The sequence below is a fragment of the Tachypleus tridentatus genome, chromosome 11, assembly GCF_004210375.1.
Source record: "Tachypleus tridentatus isolate NWPU-2018 chromosome 11, ASM421037v1, whole genome shotgun sequence".
NCBI lineage: Eukaryota > Metazoa > Arthropoda > Merostomata > Xiphosura > Limulidae > Tachypleus > Tachypleus tridentatus.
This window is the reverse complement of record NC_134835.1, coordinates 40,856,074-40,879,975: the sequence shown is the minus strand read 5'-3', so window position 1 is coordinate 40,879,975 and position 23,902 is coordinate 40,856,074. Positions and strand designations below refer to the sequence as shown.

General features: G+C 33.1%; 1 protein-coding gene and 1 long non-coding RNA gene across 4 annotated transcripts in view; one reads left to right on the top strand and one right to left on the bottom strand.

Annotated features, from left to right (window-relative positions):
* Positions 1-924, bottom strand: part of LOC143232008 (salivary peroxidase/catechol oxidase-like) — a 29,918-nt gene extending 28,994 nt beyond the window's left edge. For 2 of the 3 annotated variants that reach the window (XM_076466974.1, XM_076466972.1), the window contains exon 1: positions 676-890. The gene's annotated coding sequence lies outside the window, so the exon portion shown is untranslated. Of the gene's footprint in view, positions 1-675 lie in introns of all 3 variants that reach the window. The other variant, XM_076466973.1, reaches the window with a different exon arrangement.
* Positions 925-2,740: 1,816 nt separating this feature from the next.
* LOC143231473 (uncharacterized) lies at positions 2,741-22,903 on the top strand. Its single transcript, XR_013016936.1, has 3 exons — positions 2,741-2,830; positions 21,229-21,420; positions 22,809-22,903. It is a non-coding gene; the product is annotated as an uncharacterized LOC143231473 (long non-coding RNA).
* Positions 22,904-23,902: the final 999 nt, after the last annotated feature.

The window sequence follows — 23,902 nt, the reverse complement described above, 5'->3', positions numbered from 1 at the left end:
AGGTGTACATTCAACCTTATGTATATTAATTCTATTCTAAAGTTAACGTTCTTTGGGAATTTTGTTTGTGAATCTACCAATGTCTGTTAGTATTAATGTTGGGAAGACCCGGCATGGCCAGGTAGTTAAGGCACTCGACTCGTAATCTGAGGGTCGCGGGTTCGAATCTCCGTCGCACCAAACATGCTAGCCCTTTCAACCGTGGGGGCGTTATAATATGACGGTCAATCCCACTATTCGTTGGTAAAAGAGTAGCCCAAGAGTTGGCGGTGGGTGGTGATGTGATCACTAGCTGCCTTCCCTCTAGTCTTACACTACTAAATTAGGGGCAGATAGCCCTCGTGTAGCTTTACGCGAAAGTTATAAAAACAAACAAACAAACAAAACAAATTAATGTTGAGATTTGTCGTACTATCAAATAAAGAAAAAAAGTTCTCAACTACCACAATATAATAATTTTTTAGAACCACTAAGTATTTTCCTTTTATAAGAAGTTACCTTGATTCAACATGATCCTACCAAAAATTTGATTTCTATTTGAAATTTAAGAAATCTTGTTAGAAAATACTTTTATGAATACATTAGTATACCAGTAATAGTAGTTATAGAGAATGTTAATGCAAAAAACTTGAGCTTTATTACAAACATGTCTCAACTGATCAATATTAATCTTACCGATTATTTATCAGAGATTCCTGAACATCAAGTGGGCAACGCGACGAATCAGCCTTTTATTCTGACCAACACACGACGTCCGTTTTCCAACGACTTTCTCAAACTTCAGAAATGATTATAATAGCAGTTGTTTTTATTTTTTCAACTGCTCCCAGAGACTGCCAAAGAGAATGCTCGCTTTAGGCCCACCAAAGAAAGTAGCCTGGATGCACACTGCATAGAAATATTTATACTCAAGGTTGAAAAGAGACTTGATTAGGATCTTATTCCCTGTAGGTGGCGCAAGTTTCGGAGAAACCTGGCTATAGACGGGTAGAGATAACACAGGAAGGGCACGACCTTCCTCGGGAAATGTCCGTGAGTGCGTAGTTTCAACTGGTTCTATTCACTATTAGATTGGTGGATCAGGAAAGCATGAGGCATGGCATAGGTGGTTGCAGTTTTCTGCGGGGCTATGATCAAAATGTTGTTTAATTCCACGAACCAAAACACAAGATTTTGCTCTGATTCACGATTTCTAATACGAGTAATCAGAGCGTGAACAATAAAACTTGAAATTCACAACAATGAAACTCGGTATTTAGAAGGAACAGACAGGAAAAACTTCTGCAATAATAGTTCACTGTCGAGAGCTCTTAGCATAACCTAACATTACAGATTTGTCTATTGTGACTAACATCATTAAATAAGTTTTGGAGTTTTCGTGCTATTTATTTTAATATCCAATAAAGTGGATAATAGTTATATATTAAATGGAGGAATTTAAAATAAACTTATAATTATGATTATCTTGCATTCTATAAGATAACTGAATATCAAGATTGACTACAGTTCTTAACGATCTGAATAAATTATAATGTATTGTGCAGAACATCACATGGTCTGAAATTATAACCAGTATTCTTTGACATTTATAGATATGTTTCAGAACCGTAAAATGTCTGTGGAAATCAAATGTTCGTCATCTCAATATTATAAAATATATGTGTATACGCGAATGTCATGAAACGTCTATGTATACTTATATATATTTCAAATTGTAGATGTAGTATGAAACGTACACGTTTGCTTAGATGTTATAAAATATACATTATTATTGTTTACTGTAGTTTTAAAAAAATTATAACAACGTCACAATAGTTTTTCTATTATAAGAAGTAAATAAGTTAATGTTACTCCTTCCTCCGGCCAACGGTTTCAGAAATTATTCAGGACTAAGGATTATTACAGCCGCTTGGTAACAATAATATCGCTCGGTAAGGGATAAAAAGATAAGACTTGCGAACGGAAATCCTCTCATTTCTACATGAGCGATTTCTTAATAAGTATAAATATAAATATACTGTCTTAAGACCAGGCGTTTCCCAAAGCAAAAATTCTTATGAACTAACAACAAAGTATTGAACTTTTTTGTAAAAAACAAATAACATGAGAGAAATGTATTAAGTAGAAATATTATTTTCAATACATGATAGTTTCATTGGTGGTCACGATAAAGCAGGTAGTGAGCGAAAGATGGCATTGTTGCCCAAAATATATGAAATTTGACAAACATCAAAGCAAATATGAGTGTTAAATGACGTTTAAAAAATAGGTCTAGCCTAATCAATATGTGCTTCAGAAAGTACGACAGAAATTACTAAAAACCTTCTGTCTCTGAGTAACATAACAATTGACAGATAAAAGGCAGAAGTTATGGAATTTATAAACTGAGATGGAATAAGTAATACCGTAAAATGCTTTAAGTCGAACTAAGCCTGCATGAGATAAATAGAATTACTTACAAACGCCTTTACAAAACGAAACTATTGGCTAAATATCTTACTTATAATAAGCTTCGAATTATAACAAGTTAGCAATAAAAATGATCTACACAAATTACGAAGAAAAATAAATAAGTAAGAATAACGAAACATAACATTACTAAGAATATTGTAAAGTAATATATTACTGACGGGAAAACCCAAGCCAAACAAGATCAACAAAGATGGCGTAAGACACGCCTCAGGCATTGTGAATTAAAATCAACTGTATTTCCCTTTTCAATATTCGAAATTGTCAATAAGTAAAACTCGTTTTTTAGACCATACCCAAAGGACAGAGAACATTTGTTAAGCTTTCAAGCATACTAAAAATAGCAATAAAGATGGATAGGGTAAAGTATGATAATTGTTTTATTTCTTTGTGAATAACATCATTGGTATAGATTTAGGGTACGTGTTTATACTTTCACACTTGTCTAGACCAGTTAATAATTTATTGCCAGGCCCGACAAGGCCGGGTGGTTAGGGCACTCGACTCGCAATCTGAGGGTCGTGAATTCGCATACCCGTGACACCAAACATGCTCGCTCTTTCAGCCGTGGAGGCGTTATAAAGTTATGGTCAATCTCACTATTCGTTGGTAAAAGAGTAGCCAAACAGTTGGCGGTGGGTGGTGAATACTAGCTGACATCCTTCTAGCCTTACGCTGATAAATTAGGGACGGCTAGCGCAGATAGTCCTCGTATTACTTTGTAAGAAATTCAAAAACAAACAAACTATTGTTATCATGGTTAGCTGATTAACGATACCTAAATATTACAATGGATGTTTATAGTAACTAGTTAGTGAGTAGACTTGGCAACGTTTGTCACTTAATCAACACAACCTTAATTGTCAGGGTAGGTCTATATTTGATCAACACTTTTTCACTTGCTCAAGTAGGTCTATATTTCATCAATACCTCCTTACTTGCTCAAGTAGGTCTATATTTTATCAATACCTCCTTACTTGCTCAAGTAGGTCTGTATTAGATCAACACAACCCTACTAGCTCGAGAAGGCCTATAGCTGGTATCTATATTTGATCAACACAACCTTGCTTGATTAAGTCTTTATTTACAAGTAATTGTAATGTCTTATTTTCTTATTTCTTTGTTAATTCTATATCACACTCTGGTTAAATATATAATTCATGTTAATTAAAGTTTCAGACATCCTAACAGACTTATAGGGAATCACAGATATTTAAGAATCATAACCGTAACTTGAAACGTTTTTACAAACTATTTACAACCAAGAGCAAATTGGCCGACGAAGCCCGAAAAATATCCCTAAAAAACCTTTTCATTTTGAGCTTACTTGCTAGTTATAAGCATTGTTTTATTACAACTTACAGCTTTGCATTATTCGTATTGTACGACGTTCTGATCAGTGATGCGATCATACTCAAGTGCAAAACACTGCACTAGTTGTTGCACTAGTTATCGCAACGTCGTACCTGTTATAAAAAAAATATATTATTTCTGACTCTAATGCTGTAAATTGTAATAAAGCAATATCCCATTCCAAGTCCGGGTTGTGTGAAAATAAGAAGTACTCTTATTTTTAAAATATAAACAGGATCTCAAAATTCGTTTGTGACCTAGTTTGTTTAATTTCTCTATTCTTACTTAAGATGTTTCTGTAGAAATTACTTTTAGCTGGACTGAAAAAAATCTTTGTATATAAAGTATTAAGACACACTATGGAACAAAAGAAAAAGATACATCGTTAATCAGGTTTCGATACCGTTATGATTTTACTGGAGAAACAGAGTTAAAATAAGCAACTTTTTTATATGCATACATACAGTTTAAGGACAACAAATTACCTGATGGTCCGTCTAATCCTGGCAGGACCAGATGATCCCTCTTTCTACCATGAAGGCATTATAACGTGAGGGTCAATCCCATTATTTGTGGTAAAAGAGTAGGCCATGAGTTAGCGGTGAATGGTGATGACCAAATGCCTTCCCTCTAGTCTTACACCGCTAAATTAGGAACGGCGAGAGCAGATTGCCCTCGTGCAGCTATGCGCAAATCAATACAAAACAAAAACAATCCCATCCAGTAAACTAAAGTTTAAAATAAAAATTTAACACCTAAAGCCAGCCCTCATAATCATCATTATTATCACCTCTTTTCTTAAGCCTTTTTACGTTAACTGTATACACCTCATCTGAAGGCAACTTATTCCGAACTTTATTAGAAAAAATAATTCAGTTTTAGTTGAAGATGCTAAAATTTATATTTACATCGCCTAGTCTTAAAATCTTCACCATTAAGTATGAAAAAAGATGATGCATCAATATAAGCGGTTTTCATGACAATCTTGAGCGAGTCTGGGATATTTCGTTATGGACATCTTTTGTCATGGACTTTTTGTTATGAAAAATAAGAACTAAAGAATACTACTTCAGCCTTCGGCCCGGCATGGCCAAGTGGGTCGCGGGTTCTAATCCCAGTCGCACTAAACATGCTCGTCCTTTCAGCCGTGGGGGCATTGTAATCTGACGGTCAATCCCACTATTCGTTGGTAAAAGAGTAGTCCAAGAGTTGGCGGTGGGGGTGATGACTAGCTGCCTTCCCTCTAGTCTTACACTGCTAAATTAGGGACGGCTAGCGCAGATAGCCCTCGAGTAGCTTTGCGCGAAATTCAAAACAAACAAACTTCAGCCCTCTCTCGCAGAGAGGATCAACAGTTTTAAAGTTTGATAAATTTTATCTCGCACAAAAATAAGCATTTCTATGTTCGACATGTTTTCCACCTTTGATGTATATACATATAAAATCTGATTAAACAAGTTATTATTATAAAAAAATGGTACATGTATTTTATTTGCAAAAACTCAACATATTAAAGGTGTTTTGATTTCAAGTCAAAGTATGTTGAGTTACAATAAATGTTTTGTTGGACGTAAACTGTTTTCATTGTAATTTGTTTGTTATGTTACCTACTCCCACCCTCTGTAACACATCGTAATACATACTTAGACACCCTCTAATCCGATAACATTATGTAATTGTGAAATGGTTCTTAAATGAATGTACAATTTACGGTCTTTTATCATTTTTTTATTATTGTCACCAACCAAATTTATTTTTAAGAACTGCCTGTCCCATAATCAGTATTTGTAACAAACACAGCCACGTCACAAAAAATGATGTAACAAGAAAGCATCCGTCGCAGGTTGAACTAATATCAACGTGGCAATAACTAAACGCCCAGTGAATATATGTTCGCAACAAAATGCCTGGATTCCATCTTAAACACCTCAGTCAAATGCCTCTAGTTCTTTTTTCCCCCCAAGAGAAAATTTTAGATATCTTTAACTATTTCGATACTACAATCTTTCCATTTCAGGTATCATCCTAGTGACTCTCTTTTGACTCTCAAAATCCAATGTTCTTTCTAAGATGTCTCCCGCTAGTATAGCGGTAAGTCTACGGATTTACAATGCTAGAACCAGGCGTTTGATTCCCCTCGGTGAACTCAGCTGATAGCCCGCGATGTGGCTTTGTTTTTTAGAAAACACACACACACACTTTTCTAAGATAAGGAACCCAAGACTGAACACAACATTCTACATGATCTATACAATGAAATTATAATCTCTTCAGTATTCAAGATTTGTTTTTGGACATTTGTATAAAATCAACTAAAAAATACATCAGTTGAAAAAAACATTATTTTGTTTACACAGTAAATATTTTCATTTTGGATCAACTGTTATCATTACATTTCATGTTTTTTGGAATGATCAACTGTTATCATTACATTTCATGTTTTCCGACGATTTAATGCGCAATTTTCAGGAGTACAAATCACAAGAACATTCCATTATTTACAGTTTCTGTCATACCTTAATTTGTAAATTCCACATCCTTGTTTAATACACTGCTATATTTCTTAAAAATAAAATTTTAAGAATAAAAAACAACAACTTTGATGTTCCTTTCTTAATAATATAAGGTGGGGCATAATTTTGCTTCTCTTTTCATGTTATGTTTCATTTCTGACTTTACAGATATTTCATTGAAATGGTAAAGTTAACTTTTAAATATACAGATGACCTAATAATTATTGCGTGGAAATATTCGAGTCATTTGCCCAAATACAGTATTTATTTAAAGAAAAGCTGGATCGAAACCCATTCCAAGACAGTGTACAAAAGATGCTGAACGTTTTACAAACAGGCTCCATATATACTATTAGGCAAAATAGCAGGCAATAAGGTCTATTAGCTAGAAAATTGCAGCAGGCGGGTAGGTCTGTTAGTCTGAAAACTCAGCAGACATTTCTAAGTACTGCTTACGAAAGTATTATTATAAAGCCAACGTTCGAGCTCCTCTAAAACTTCATAGGTCTTGATGTTTTCTGGGCTGAAAAATGCGTCATAATCTTAATGTAACTCCACATAAAATACACTAAACTGAGCTCCTAACTCCTAAACATATAATTAATTGTCAAATAGTTGATGAGACTATCAGCGCAGAGTGCAGGTTTGTTCTGTGAATTGATTGCAAAGCTACAGAGCAGCTATCTGCGGTAGTCGTCACTAGTTTTGAAAGGATAGTATGTGTGTGTGTGTTTCTTGTAGCAAAGCCACATAGGGCTATCTTCTGAGTCTACCGAGGGAAATCAAACCCCTGATTTTAGCGTTGTAAATCCGTAGATTTAACGCTGTACCAGCGGCGGTCTTGAAGGGATAGATTAGGTTAGGGTTTTTCAATTACCTTTCCGTCACATCAACTTTGTCGGTTGGTGTAATTCCAGGAAAACAAGCCATAAAAGTTGATAGAATATCCATGTGTTAATCGTAATGGTTTCTCTTTGTATTTGCATTTAGTAGTTCGCGATAATTTAGTGAGGCGATGGTTTTAGAAATGCGGGACCGAATTTTAAAGTGGAGGTGCTGAAACTGGGTGATGTCAGTACATACCTTTTAAAGATAATTTTTAGATAAACAGAAAATAGTCACTTTTTATACACTTCATAATAGTTGGCACAGATCAAACCAACGGAGGTTTTTTAAAGAATAAGACACAGTGGTATAGAATGAAAAACTCAGAAACACGAATCAAAAAACTCATTTCTTGTGTAACATTAAAAACTAACAAGACAATTCATTATTACACAAAGTAGATGCTGCATAAATATCATATAATTAGTTAATAACCTAATCTAATTACTTAATGTTGTGTTTACAGTTTCACGTTATAAGTAACACAACCTGCTAGTTTAATCTTATCATCTTCATAATTTTTGCTTACATACGTTTTACAAAAGCAGATGACGTTATTAAAAGCAGATACAAATATGTCAATACGATGACGAACTCATTGTATGGTGTCCCAACTTGTTATCAATGTGTAAACGTAATTGTATATCCTAAAGATGTAAATCTATTGTTTATTGTTTTTATTTGCATAGCACAATAGTTAAAGGGTTCTTGATAAATTACTCAATTTTATTGTAGTTTTTTTTCGGTAAATTTATTTATTCTAGAAATACATAAAGAGTTACTAGTCGGAATGCGATACAATGGTTTTATAGGCAGATGATACTATTTGTCAAATTATGTTACTAAGATGCAACAGATGATGGTGTTTCTATAGATGTATTAAATCATTGATGTCTAGATTTAATGATTTTCCCTAAAAGTAAGAAGTAAAATCACTATTTTAATGGCGGTATTACTCTTTAACTAGTTTGCTTTTATGAAATAGGTATGTATTTCTCTACCAATATGACAATGACAAAATATTTTATTTCAAACATGCTACGTGACAGTTTTCACTTATGTATGTTTCACAAAGGTTGATGTTATTTTTAAGGTTCTATAGTCGAATGGTCTTACTAGGCGCATTGTATTCATTTGTCAAAGATGAGCAGTGTTTCTCTAAGTATATAGGACTGGATACAGATCTCAGCTTGTCTTAATATTTTCTATATATTTATATGTTATATTTGTTTTTATAGGAGGATAGTATTACTAACACGTTTAACTAACTGGCTGAAAATTTTTTATCATGTCTAATGTTTTCGTAAATACTGAACGAGACAGTATTCTTAAGTTTGTTTTTGGAATTTTGCGCAAAACTACACGAAGGCTCTCTGCACTAGCCGTCTTCAATTTAGCACTATAAGGCTAGAAGGAAAGCAGCTAGTCATCACCATCCACCGCCAGCCCTTGAGCTACTATTTTACCAACGAACAGTTGGATTGACCGTTATATTATAACGTACCAACAGCTGAACGGGTGAGTATGTTTGTTGTGAGGGGAATTTGAAGCCGCTACTCCCAGATTACGAATCAAGCGCCCTAACTACCTGGCTATGCTGGGCCTTGTTTTGAAGATTTAGTACATATTTACTGTAGTGATTATAGTTTTAGTGTGTATGCAGTCCAAATGTTGTTACATTTCTTCTTGTTGGAAACCCATAGTAAAAAGAGTTGTATAGAAATATTAAGTTTTATTGTTATTCATTTAGACGTTCCATCAATTCATAAAAGCTATTATGCATTTAGTAAAGATTAAACATAAGTTATATTCTGCAGCTTTACATGTTACACAAAGGAAAATTACATAACCTACTAATAGAATTGGCCCGGCATGGCCAAGCGTGTTAAAGCGTGCGACTCGTAATCTGAGGGTCGCGGGTTCACATCCCCGTCGCGCCAAACATGCTTGCCCTTTCAGCCGTGGGGGCGTTACAATGTAACGGTCAATCCCACTATTCGTTGGTAAAAGAGTAGCCCAAGAGTTGGCGGTGGGTGTTAATGACTAGCTGCCTTCCCTCTGGCCTTACACTGCTAAATTAGGGACGGCTACCACTGATAGCCCTTGAGTAGCTTTGTGCGAAATTCAAAAACAAACAAACAAACAAAACTAATAGAATTTTTGTCCACATTTTATGCATCGTACACTGATGGCCTTGGCATAAGACTTCAAGGTTGCTGTCATACACAGGTTCCTATGTTTTTTATTATGCAGTAACAAGAGAGTACATGTTGTATACCTATTCACCATCGAAAGAACGTTACTATTTTTTTATCAATGATCATAAAACTACTTCCAAAGTGGATAATATTTTCTCATCTTTTCAAGACTCTGTTAGCTGCAAGACCTTTGGTTTCATGACTGTAATTTAAGGTAGAACCACGTGATGACTTGTTATGACATTATCTTATTTCTTATACCGTAGTGAATTTTACCAATTTTCGTAAATCTGATTACAGTTATGTTAATGTTCAAAATAAAATATACTACTTATTATTTTCATCACGTGAGGGAGAACTGCTTATTTGTCAAGTATCAGTCATTGATATAAATGTGCTTAATGAACAAAGGTCAAACATTGCTCAGAGGATTTTACCTTGTTAGCCCACTTGTTGTATTCTAACCTATACGTATGTGTGTGTGGGGAGTAAAATTAATGTTCAAACATACTTATGTTCATAGGTCATGAGTGCATAGTTTAGGGTGGGTATTTCTAAATGTACAATCATGTGATCATCGTCTCCATGTAAATCATTTTGCAAATGTCCTATTCGTTTTCTTTACAGAAATAGGTTTTATTTATGCAGTTACTTGATTGAACCTTTAAATATTCCACAAATTGTACTACACAAGTCCCCTGGAATTTTACAGAATAGAATAATATATTTTAAATGAAGATTCGTCCTGAAGATAGTAAAACGAGGGATATTCTACTGAAGAAGAAAATTATTTTGTTTAAATGAATGAAAGTTAAGGTCCTTTTAGGGCCATCCCATAGTTAAACAGAGTTGTTTATTTTGTTGGTAGTTAAGAACAAAACTACACAAAGGGTTATCCGTTGTATGTTCACCACGGGTATTAAAACCCGGTTTTTAGCGTTGTAAGTCGGAGACATACCGTTGTTCCACTGGGCGCTCCTTAAAAGAAGGCTATGATTGAACCTATCGCCTCCTCTGGTGGAAACGTTTCTCACTTTTAATGTTTATAACGAATATCAGCATTAATATATTATCTGATATTTTACATTCTATATATGTATAACTTCCTTATCGAGACCAGCTTTGTCAACGCTGTCGTTGTATATGAGTATTCACGAATGTCTAGATAAATATAAGACTTTGTCTTTTATAAATTTCAATCAATGTTCTTAAATATTCATTTGTTTTGTCTCTCACGTTTATTATTAAATGTTAAGCTAGACACATAATTATCTAGTCTTTGATCTTTAATCAGGCTTGAATAAATGTTTTAGTTTACTTATGATCATTCTCCTTGTAAACTTTCTCCTGCCCTCCAGTTTCGCCATTTTAATATCTTGTAGTTTTAATTTTCACTGTCTCTACCACACTGTTCTTATGGCTACATTACTTACGAAAATTAAAGATTACAAACTGTAACCTTTGAAGTAATACTATTTAGTTCTAAATAACTTAAACTTTGTAGCTTTTACCATACTTTTGAAAAGTAATTTTCAAAACTGTTGCAAAAATAGCAGGAATTGCTATTTAAGCAAAGTAGACAGGATAGAAATTCAGTAGAAAATTTGTAAATAGTATTCTACTAAAGAACAATCAGCCCGCAACTCGTAACATTTATAAGAGGCTAAAAAAATCTAGAAAGGAAAATTGTATTCCTTCCTGAGGTAATCCATTCTCAATGTGATTCCCACGGTTTGTATAAAAACCTTTAAATTATTCTTTAAAACATAGCATCTATCGGTTTATACTTAGCAATAACTGTAAGACTTACGACTGTATTTTTACATAAGTTGATAAAAATGTAACTAGGTTTCCAAGGAAAATGAGCGGTTTTTTCATGATGATTAATCCAACGTCTTTGAACAGTTTTTGGTTATTTTCAAGAAACACAATGTGAAGAAATTATAAACACATTATAATATTCCCCTTTCTACAATAAGAAACACGCTCTTCTCAAGTTGAAACACAGTGATACATAACAATAAGAAACACGCTCTTTACAAGTTGAAACACAGTGATACATAACAATAAGAAACACGCTCTTTACAAGTTGAAACACAGTGATACATAACAATAAGAAACACGCTCTTTACAAGTTGAAACACAGTGATACATAACAATAAGAAACACGCTCTTTACAAGTTGAAACACAGTGATACATAACAATAAGAAACACACTCTTTACAAGTTGAAACACAGTGATACATAACAATAAGAAACACGCTCTTTACAAGTTGAAACACAGTGATACATAACAATAAGAAACACGCTCTTTACAAGTTGAAACACAGTGATACATAACAATAAGAAACACGCTCTTCTCAAGTTGAAACACAGTGATACATAACAATAAGAAACACGCTCTTCTCAAGTTGAAACACAGTGATACATAACAATAAGAAACACGCTCTTTACAAGTTGAAACACAGTGATACATAACAATAAGAAACACGCTCTTCTCAAGTTAAAACACAGTGGTACATAACAATAAGAAACACGCTCTTCTCAAGTTGAAACACAGTGATACATAACAATAAGAAACACGCTCTTTACAAGTTGAAACACAGTGATACATAACAATAAGAAACACGCTCTTCTCAAGTTGAAACACAGTGGTACATAACAATAAGAAACACGCTCTTTACAAGTTGAAACACAGTGATACATAACAATAAGAAACACGCTCTTTACAAGTTGAAACACAGTGATACATAACAATAAGAAACACGCTCTTCTCAAGTTGAAACACAGTGATACATAACAATAAGAAACACGCTCTTTACAAGTTGAAACACAGTGATACATAACAATAAGAAACACGCTCTTCTCAAGTTGAAACACAGTGGTACATAACAATAAGAAACACGCTCTTTACAAGTTGAAACACAGTGATACATAACAATAAGAAACACGCTCTTTACAAGTTGAAACACAGTGATACATAACAATAAGAAACACGCTCTTCTCAAGTTGAAACACAGTGATACATAACAATAAGAAACACGCTCTTTACAAGTTGAAACACAGTGGTACATAACAATAAGAAACACGCTCTTCTCAAGTTGAAACACAGTGATACATAACAATAAGAAACACGCTCTTTACAAGTTGAAACACAGTGATACATAACAATAAGAAACACACTCTTTACAAGTTGAAACACAGTGGTACATAACAATAAGAAACACGCTCTTTACAAGTTGAAACACAGTGGTACATAACAATAAGAAACACGCTCTTTACAAGTTGAAACACAGTGATACATAACAATAAGAAACACACTCTTTACAAGTTGAAACACAGTGATACATAACAATAAGAAACACGCTCTTTACAAGTTGAAACACAGTGATACATAACAATAAGAAACACGCTCTTCACAAGTTGAAACACAGTGGTACATAACAATAAGAAACACGCTCTTCTCAAGTTGAAACACAGTGGTACATAACAATAAGAAACACGCTCTTTACAAGTTGAAACACAGTGATACATAACAATAAGAAACACGCTCTTTACAAGTTGAAACACAGTGATACATAACAATAAGAAACACGCTCTTCTCAAGTTGAAACACAGTGATACATAACAATAAGAAACACGCTCTTTACAAGTTGAAACACAGTGATACATAACAATAAGAAACACGCTCTTTACAATTTAAAACACAGTGATACATAACAATAAGAAACACGCTCTTTACAAGTTGAAACACAGTGGTACATAACAATAAGAAACACGCTCTTTACAAGTTGAAACACAGTGGTACATAACAATAAGAAACACGCTCTTTACAAGTTGAAACACAGTGGTACATAACAATAAGAAACACGCTCTTTACAAGTTGAAACACAGTGATACATAACAATAAGAAACACACTCTTTACAAGTTGAAACACAGTGATACATAACAATAAGAAACACGCTCTTTACAAGTTGAAACACAGTGATACATAACAATAAGAAACACGCTCTTCACAAGTTGAAACACAGTGGTACATAACAATAAGAAACACGCTCTTCTCAAGTTGAAACACAGTGGTACATAACAATAAGAAACACGCTCTTTACAAGTTGAAACACAGTGATACATAACAATAAGAAACACGCTCTTTACAAGTTGAAACACAGTGATACATAACAATAAGAAACACACTCTTTACAAGTTGAAACACAGTGATACATAACAATAAGAAACACGCTCTTTACAAGTTGAAACACAGTGATACATAACAATAAGAAACACGCTCTTTACAAGTTGAAACACAGTGGTACATAACAATAAGAAACACACTCTTTACAAGTTGAAACACAGTGATACATAACAATAAGAAACACGCTCTTCTCAAGTTGAAACACAGTGATACATAACAATAAGAAACACGCTCTTTACAAGTTGAAACACAGTGATACATAACAATAAGAAACACACTCTTTACAAGTTGAAACACAGTGGTACATAACAATAAGAAACACGCTCTTTACAAGTTGAAACACAGTGGTACATAACAATAAGAAACACGCTCTTTACAAGTTGAAACACAGTGATACATAACAATAAGAAACACACTCTTTACAAGTTGAAACACAGTGATACATAACAATAAGAAACACGCTCTTTACAAGTTGAAACACAGTGATACATAACAATAAGAAACACGCTCTTCACAAGTTGAAACACAGTGGTACATAACAATAAGAAACACGCTCTTCTCAAGTTGAAACACAGTGGTACATAACAATAAGAAACACGCTCTTTACAAGTTGAAACACAGTGATACATAACAATAAGAAACACGCTCTTTACAAGTTGAAACACAGTGATACATAACAATAAGAAACACGCTCTTCTCAAGTTGAAACACAGTGATACATAACAATAAGAAACACGCTCTTTACAAGTTGAAACACAGTGATACATAACAATAAGAAACACGCTCTTTACAATTTGAAACACAGTGATACATAACAATAAAAAACACGCTCTTTACAAGTTGAAACACAGTGGTACATAACAATAAGAAACACGCTCTTTACAAGTTGAAACACAGTGATACATAACAATAAGAAACACGCTCTTTACAAGTTGAAACACAGTGATACATAACAATAAGAAACACGCTCTTTACAAGTTGAAACACAGTGGTACATAACAATAAGAAACACGCTCTTTACAAGTTGAAACACAGTGATACATAACAATAAGAAACACGCTCTTTACAAGTTGAAACACAGTGGTACATAACAATAAGAAACACGCTCTTTACAAGTTGAAACACAGTGGTACATAACAATAAGAAACACACTCTTTACAAGTTGAAACACAGTGATACATAATAATAAGAAACGCTCTAAAATTTAAACACAATGATACATAATAATAAGAAACGCTCTAAAATTTAAACACACTGGTACATAATAATAAGAAACGCTCTAAAATTTAAACACACTGATACATAATAATAAGAAACACGCTCTTGCCAAATTTAAATAGCGTTTAGCAACATGTTTATTAATATTTAAATATTTTTTCGAGCACTGATATTACATTTTGTAATACAAAATGCTGTGTATTATTGAGCAATATACTGTTATGGATATTCAACTCTCTTTAAACTGGGTCAAAAATAGCATTTTTAAATATCTTTGTCGTCAAGTTTTTATTTTTAAAGTAACTTACAGAACATGTACATGGATGTACTTGCAAAGATTACGGATGAAGTTGTTGCTTTAAACGACAACACATTGTTTATATTTATAATTGTCTTTGATGTGAAAGAGGGTATGTAGACTCAACAGTTAGAAGCATGAATTAATTATAGGGCATGGAACAATAACAAAGAAAACAAAGTCTCTGTTTGAACATGCTTGGGTATGTGTAACGCCAGTATACAACCAACTTTTTCTTTTATGGAATAGGATATTGTTCAAATGAAGACATATTTCGAGATAGGGAGTCTTTATATAATAAAGTCAACCAGACTTTATTTTTCTACGTCCTTTCTTGAAATTGATAATAACTGTAACTTTGTAGGTGTTTTGTTACATCATCATGTGCCTACTATTTTATAAAATATGTTCAAGTAAATATAATACACTCTACACCGTGAAAGTATACAAGTTATTTATTCTACAGTAATATACTTGAAAGTATCTTGCAACATTTGTTCGTGTTAAGTGCTAATAAACGCACAAAAGAGGGAGAAATGTGGATCAAAAGTTACGTTATACATTTTGTTTTAACTGTAAAACCTTTTTTCTCACTTCCTTGTATTTGTATATTTGAATTTTGTATCTGATAAAGAAGCCCTAGGTGTACTTATTTAAACTGAATTTTATCATATAAAATATTTACATGTTAGGCCTTGTTTCAGACATTTGTGATCTTAGTTATCATTGTATATTTCGACTACTGATAGGCTTAACATGAATACATCTATTAGATGTATTTCTACAGGATCCTTAAAAGTGTCCTGTTTCAATAATAAATAAAACCACAGTTAAGAGTGAGAGAAATTTTTATTTCTTGTTTTTGAAGTTCATATAGTGTACTCTTTTATAGCCTATGGAGTACATAATTCTTCTCATCATTCATAATATGCGCACGTTTCACTGACGGAACGACAGTGCGAATTGCAATTTTATGTAACATCATTTTACTGTCTACTGACTGAGTGACAGACAATACACTAATATGTGATGGTGCGAGTGATTAAAACTAATGATCTCCACAGGCAGCCTTAGGTTCTATGTCGGGGAAATTAAATACTATAATGGATAACGTTGTTTCAGATCACTTGAGCTGTTTGATTAAGTTTAATTACTAATTCAGTCTGTGATTTAAATATTCAAGTCCATTTTAACCCACAAACACTGATTGTTGTATCTGTTGGAGACGTTATTTTTAGTGTAACGTTTGGTCATTTTCAAAAATACCAGCATAACTAACATGTAGTCAGAGATTCCATATAGCGTAACAAAAAAATTTACCAGTTTTTGATAAAGTTCTAATTCGGTTATATTACCTGCAAATGCGAGTTATTCCGTCTAAGTATATGACATTCACACAATCAGAATCTTAAAACAAATGTCATACTCTTAAACCCTTGATCTAACGGATCTTTATGAACCAAAATAGAAATATGTTTAAATTATATAAATGTTATTAATTTATAAATATTGAGTATTCCTTTACAAAACAAAAAAGTGTGGTTAGCAACTGCGGTAGTATTTCTTGACCATGTTTCATGTACAGCTTTATACAATATTTAATATTTTAGTGTCATAGAATAGCTTGAAATATTCCAGTATTGTAATGATTGTATTATGAAATTTCTGCTTTAACTAGTTTATAATATATCTTTACTCAGATATATTCATGCAAAAATTTGACAATTTTCATGCAATATTCTTGTTACGGGATCTCGAAGATCGCAAACATACACTAAAAATTTTACTCTGCTAAAGACTGCGTGTGTCAAAGGCTAGAAGTTCATATCACTTTGGTTTTGTATTTGACCTTTTGGAATGGATGAACCCATCTCAAAGGGGTGGCACAGATATGCTTAAAAACTGATATGGATTAAGGTTTTTCTTTCCCATAAGTGTTGTTTGGAATAACAGGTAATATATGAATAATTGGATCGTAATATACTGCATTTTACCATCTACTTTTTTATGAAGTTTAGATGTAAATTAAAATTCCTCTTGTTCTTTTCTTGTGTAGAGAATCTATAGAATTCTTTTTTTTTCTTATTCAGTGCTGAGTTAATATAAACTTTCTTTCTGTCCAACGAGGACGTTTGAAAGAATTTTCTGTCTCTACAATAGCCAGTAAGAGTTAGAGGAAGACCTTATTCACTTTTGTTTGATTATTTCCATTACTGTTCATGTTGGATCTATTCTACTAATAACATTTCCGGAATCTGCGTTTTATAGACTTTTTAAGGTTATCTTTTGGAAATCAGTAACCTGAATACCTAGTACTATATATTGTTTTGAAAAAGATCCTAGTGTCACAATGTATGGAACAAATTTTACCATTACTTTATTTTGAGAAAACCTTAATATCACACTATTTTGAAATACTTTATCAGAACAATATTTTGAAGTATTTTAGTACCACACTGTTTTAAAATACTTTAGTGTCTTATTATTTTAAGAAACTCTTTGTATCACATTGTTTTGAAAAAAAATAAACGAAACACTTGGCACCATGATGTTTTGAAATACTTATGTTTGCAGGAGTTAGTTTTAGTTCCTGAAAACCTCAGTTTTGCAATGTTATGAAGTGCTTTAATTGCTCAGTTTTGCAATATTATGAAGTGCTTTAATTGCTCAGTTTTCTAATTTACTAGTTTAAATTTTTTTTTAAATATCTTAATTTCATGATGTTTTGAAATTCTTTATTTTCGGTATAGTTTGAACACGTATCATACTATTTTGAAATTGAAATGTTCAACCTACATAGAAAATATTGCGTAAATGGATGAAACGGCCAATCAAAGACCTATTGGTTTCAGGTATAATTGTTCCTAATTTTTGAGCTATTGACCAGAGAGAAGGCAGCCACCCAGTAGTACACAACGACAAAATGGCCTTGTCTGATTATTTCAACTAAACTGTCATTTTTATAACGGGGTCACAGTTAAAAGTATGAACTTTAAACCCAGAATGCTAATCACCAAGCTTATTAAAACATTTCTTGTATAAAATAATTAAATGTGCATTAACAGCCGTTTTCTCAGTCTGACGTTATGTTTGTTTCACCAGAGATCAACAATGAACATAAAACACGAAACACACTTGTAAATATATGTTCACACAGCACTGTACTAAAGTGTTAAGACGAGAGAATATTTTGACATTCTTTTTATGAGGCTAATTCATCCATCCTATTATAGAATTTGAATTTCAACAGTATGGTTATGCTTCACTAATAATTGAAAAAGCCAGGACGATAATGCTTATCATTCTTTAGAATTTCCATATACTTGTACCAAGGGTTGTGCTTGAGTGAATATACTGATCACATTTAGGGTTTGAAATAACTGTCATAGTATCCCACTCAGTTTCATAACTATGCAGAAAGAAGCTAGCATATGGTACCGGTATATGCTAGAAGAAACCAATTTAGTACCACTCCACAAATAAACTTTAATAAAAGTAGGCTTTAACATTATATACTAAGTTTTGTATCAGCAGAGAAGAGAGCTCGCATAATAACATTATGTTATGTTCCATAACGTGTATTTGACAGCGTTTGGGGAGCACTTTAAGTCTGCAGCAATGTCTTGGAGAGTCTCTCCAGCATCATGTAAAACGTGTTTTCTATGTTGTGGTTGTTGTAAAAAACCTCATCTTAAATATTCGATGTAAACGTATAACATAAATAACATAATATAATATAATTTATTTTTAATATAATATAATATAAATTTAATCAAGACCGTCTTCTGAAAGAAGTGACTGAGTCGAACTAATCGTTATTGTACAATTTTACTGTTATTATTCAACTCGGTGGATTTTTGTTTTGTTTGTTGCTAAGCACTCAGCTACACAATGAGCTTTCTGTGCTAAGACCACCACGAATGTTGAAAATTAGCTTTAAGCATTATAAGCTTTCAAATTTACCGATAAGCTACTCTGAAGCAATTTGATGAATAAAATTACTTCAAGATGTGATTTGATATAAATACTTTTGAATAATATCACCAGTTTTAATTCAAATTTTTAACATTTAATTACAAAATCTCATGAATGCTTTTTACAACTTCATATTTTCAAAATAAAAGTCGTTTAATGACAATATGGGACCATTATCCTTAGGACGTGCTGTTACTTAGAGTTGCTAAATCCTCTGGGAATTTTCATGCAAGTCGTGTCATTAACTATTGTTTATGATCAAAACCTGTGTTAGTGCCATTTTAATCAAATAACTTCTTAAAACGTACGTCATGATGTCTGTTCACAATAACAATACAGGAATTGCTTTAAACATGTTCACTGAAAGATACCCAGGAAAAGTACAAATGAAAATAATGTGTCTAGAAATTGCAAAATTTATTTTTCAATTCTCTTAAATTTCATAAATGATGGTTTGAATAACCAGACACTAACTGTAAAGTGAAAACAAACATAACATAATATTTAGGGACAACAAGAGCCCTATTAGCTCATTTCGTCTATTCCATCCTCTAAACTAAACTGAAACTACCAAATAAATAAAATAAAAGGAAATAAATAAAATAAAAAACTTAAAACCATCGGTTGTCATTCATATAATTATCAAGCTTTCTCCTAAACTCACTTAAATTTACTACCTCCACAAAATTCAAAGACAACCCATTCCAAAGGCCAACCACTCTGTTATAAAAATTAAACTGTTTCAGCTGAAGATGAGTCCTACCTAGCCCAAAACGTATTTTTGTGTCATTTAGCTCTACTATTCTCCCCTTTAAGTACGAAAAAAGTTGGTCCGGCATGGCCGGGTGGTTAAGGCATTCGGCTCGTAATCGGAAGGTCAGGGGTTCGAATTCCCGTCACAACAAACATGCTCGCCTTCCCTCTAGTTTTACACTGGTAAATTAGGGACGGTTCACTTCTTTAAGAACTTAAAAACTAAACCTATTCGACAGCAACAAAAGAGAACAAAAACAAAACACAACTTAGTTTAAAAAATTAACCTGTGACAATTCGTTGTATAAAACAGTATATAAATAGTATATAAACACTAGCAGTTTTGAGTTTAACGTTTGCTATTAAATATATTTCATTCCAAAAACGAAAGCCTTTTTTAAAACTAGTAATTATAGCTGTTATATTGTTTTATACTAACAAATATAAAAAGTCAGTATTCAATCATTTAAGTTACACCAAGTTTGTTTGTTAGTTTTATTGAATTTTGTGCAAAGCTATTCGAAGTCTTTCTGTTTCAACTGTCACTAATTTTGGAATGATAGACAAAAGGGGAAGCAGCTGGTCAGTACAACCCACAGCCAAGCTTAAACTTCTTCTAACCAATAAACAGTGGGATTAATTGTCATGTTATAAAGTCTCCACGGCTGAAAAGTCATGTCCGGTAAGGGGATTCGAAATTGTGATCCAGAATGCTTTAACTATTAAGTCATACTTGGTATCAAGTTACATTAAGAAATACCAACTGTAGTACATCACTGTATTTTTTTTCGTTATTAATCTGCCCTCACAGAGGGGGTATAAATACATCTATGGTTTAAGACTTCTCATGATAATGACTGTACTTATATGAATAATAGAGAAATATTATTTAAGGGTAATTACTTGAGATACATACATAATAGAACTTTATTACGGGCAGAATAAATCATAAACTAAGCTATACCAGTACACGAACATAACAGTCAGAGGTGGTGAGAACTCGGCTGAGGTAAATATCCAACCAAGGCCACCTGTCCTTTTTCATAATCCATCAAGTCACGGCCTAAAAACTATCTTCAACAAACTAAAAGCGATTTAACGAGTTCTTGCTTTAGGGAACACATCTACATCAATTTTATTTTATGAACCTTAAAGCTATTAAAACTGCAAAAAACAACAACAAAAAGCTAGTCATCCTTAACAATGTAAGAAAGACAGAAGCAAAAGTGTAACCTTGCACGGCTGGCATGAACTGTCCACTATGGCTTGAAGTTCACCGTTTGTTTCTCTAGGTGATTGTTGTAAAAATTCATTCTACCTGTTAATTGTGTTTTTTTCACTTCTTAAGGGGTATTTGTTTATTTTTCTTACAGCAAAGCCACATCGGGCTATGTGCTAAGCCAAACGACGGTAATCGAACCCCTAATTTTAGCGTTGTAAATCCGGAGACATACCGCTGTACTAGCGGGGAACAAAGTGTATTCGTTTTCCATGTCAACAAAATCATGAATTGAACAGTTAAAAGTAAAGAAAAGCATACATATATTTTATATACATCAGACAAGGTAAGATTTTGCTGGTTTTATTTTTATTTTAAAATATTGGTTTGATTTTTTTTTTGTTAATAACAGGCTATCTGTGCTGTGTAAACATAAATATCGAATCCTGGATTTTAGTATTGTAAGTCCATAGACATACTACTGAGCTAATGGGAGGTAAGTGGTTAAAACCTTGAGAACTTATACTGATCACAAAATGTATGTATAAACGTTAAGTAACTCATCAAATAATTTTAATTTCAGTGAAGACTTTTTTTTTTTTGCTATGTACAATTTTGTAAAATCTGTAAAGAAGCACCGATGAGCTACAAAATTTATCAAAAAATACATCATTAAAATATTCTAATAAAATTTGCACGTGATATCGACGATACTTTGTGAAACTTTATAACTACCGAATTGAGGAAGACAGTTGTACGTTTCACCACACATCATTACGGCCATGGTTTCGTTCATGAAAGTATCATTTTATGCTTTTTTTTGCTATTGTTAACTTCTAAAACACACCAAATCCTTATCATGTTTTTGCATTTTTAAAGACATTTCCACGCAAAGCTACTCAAAAGGCTATTTGCACACAGCTGTTGCTAATTTTGAGCTGGTAAGTTGAATAGGAGACGGCTAATCAAAAGCACCTAGCGCAAACACCTATTTAACTGATTTGAACGTCCTTTTATAGCGTATATTGTATATTTATGACTTAAAAGGTCAGAACACATTTATGCGGCAGCAGGAAACTAGACATGAATCTCCGGATTCACAAACAGGACATATCGGCTAGAAATCTGAGGGTCACGTGTTCGAATCCCCGTCACACCAAACATGCTCACCCTTTCAGTAGTGGGGGCGTTATGATATTTCGCTCAATCCCACTATCCGTTTTTAAAAGTGTAGCCCAAGAGTTTGCGGTGGGTGGTGACGACTAGCTGCTTTCCCTCTAGTCTTACATTGCTAAATCAGAAACGGTTAGCACAGATAGCTTTCGTTTAGTTTTGCGCAACTTCAAACCAACCAAACAAACCGTTACATCGAGTCCTGTAGACAAAATGACCGCCTCAAACATAAGAAGTTAATTTTTCTACGTACTAGAAGATTTATGACCAGTCTTGTTTGAATTACAAATGACAAATTTAATAAAATATTAGTAATTTCAAACATTTTGCTTTTTTATTACATTAACTTTAATTGTTGAAAATTGCATTTAATGTTCGCCTACTAAGATCAAAGATAAAGATAATTATCAACACCAAACCGATAATGAGCATAGGTAATTAAATATGCTGTTTTATGTTTTTACTTAGAGAAAAATTATAATATATTCTTATGTAAGTTGGGAGTCGCCGTTGTTAACAATAATAACAAAATCTTTTATTATTATTGTTGCAACGTTTAAGAAGAAGTCCTTCGTTAGGCAGTATCAAACGACGTCTCATAATTAACACTTCAGTCATGAATCGAAAGATAGGAGGCTCTAGACATGACGCTGGACATAGCCCTTGTGGGTGGCAAGTGTTGCTGGTTTGCTGTGTTCATTCTAATAAGTAGTTTAAAATTACAGAAAACTTCTGTCAAAAACGTTGCTTGTAATAATAACAATAATAATAATAAAGTTTTGTTATAGACACGTGTTTTAACTTTTTTTTATTATTTTTCCACGTTTTCGGTTTGTTCTACTATGTTTTCAACGACATTTTCGGCAGTAAACCATATCGTGAAGTTCAGCCAGAGAAGATTTTTTTAGTACTAAATCCATAAACTGATCTAACAGCGCAAAGTATTTTCTATGAAAAATAGAATAGAATAAAACAATAAAATAATTTATTCATTCGGCGTCAGTCTTTTCTCTATTAAAGGTTTTTATGCTGTTTGTTTCTGTTTCTTTCATTTACTTCAATATACAATATTCATACCAAATAAATTGACCAGAAACTCTAGAGACTGTGGGTAGAATCACCATGCACCACTTCTTGGTTATTTTCTAGTTCTTTTTTTCTTGGTAAGAAACTCCATGTGAACAGTGAGTATTTGGGTATGCAAGCAATATACGTATATATAATATTAATACTTAACACACAAGTAAAATAACACAAAAATCCACATGAAAGTCTATGTTATAAACAGCAAATTCAAACCTTTAACTAATGATATTTTCTAGTTAGCAAAAACAAGCCTAAACTAAAATAAAAAATGCTGCACAGATGGGATATCCCCTCAGCAGATAGTCCGATGTGGCTTTGCTATAAGAAAACACACACACACACAAACACACATAGATGGGATATAAAATTTGCCTTAGGTTTTGGAGGTGATTGCAGAAGTTTGTTTTGGAATTTCGCGCAAGGCTACACGAGGGATATCTGTACTCGCCGTCCCTAATTTACAGTGTACGACCAGAGGGAAGGCAGCTAGTCATCACCACCCACTGACTCTTGGGCTACTTTTTTACCAACGAATAGTGGAATTGACCGACACTTTATAACGCCCCCAC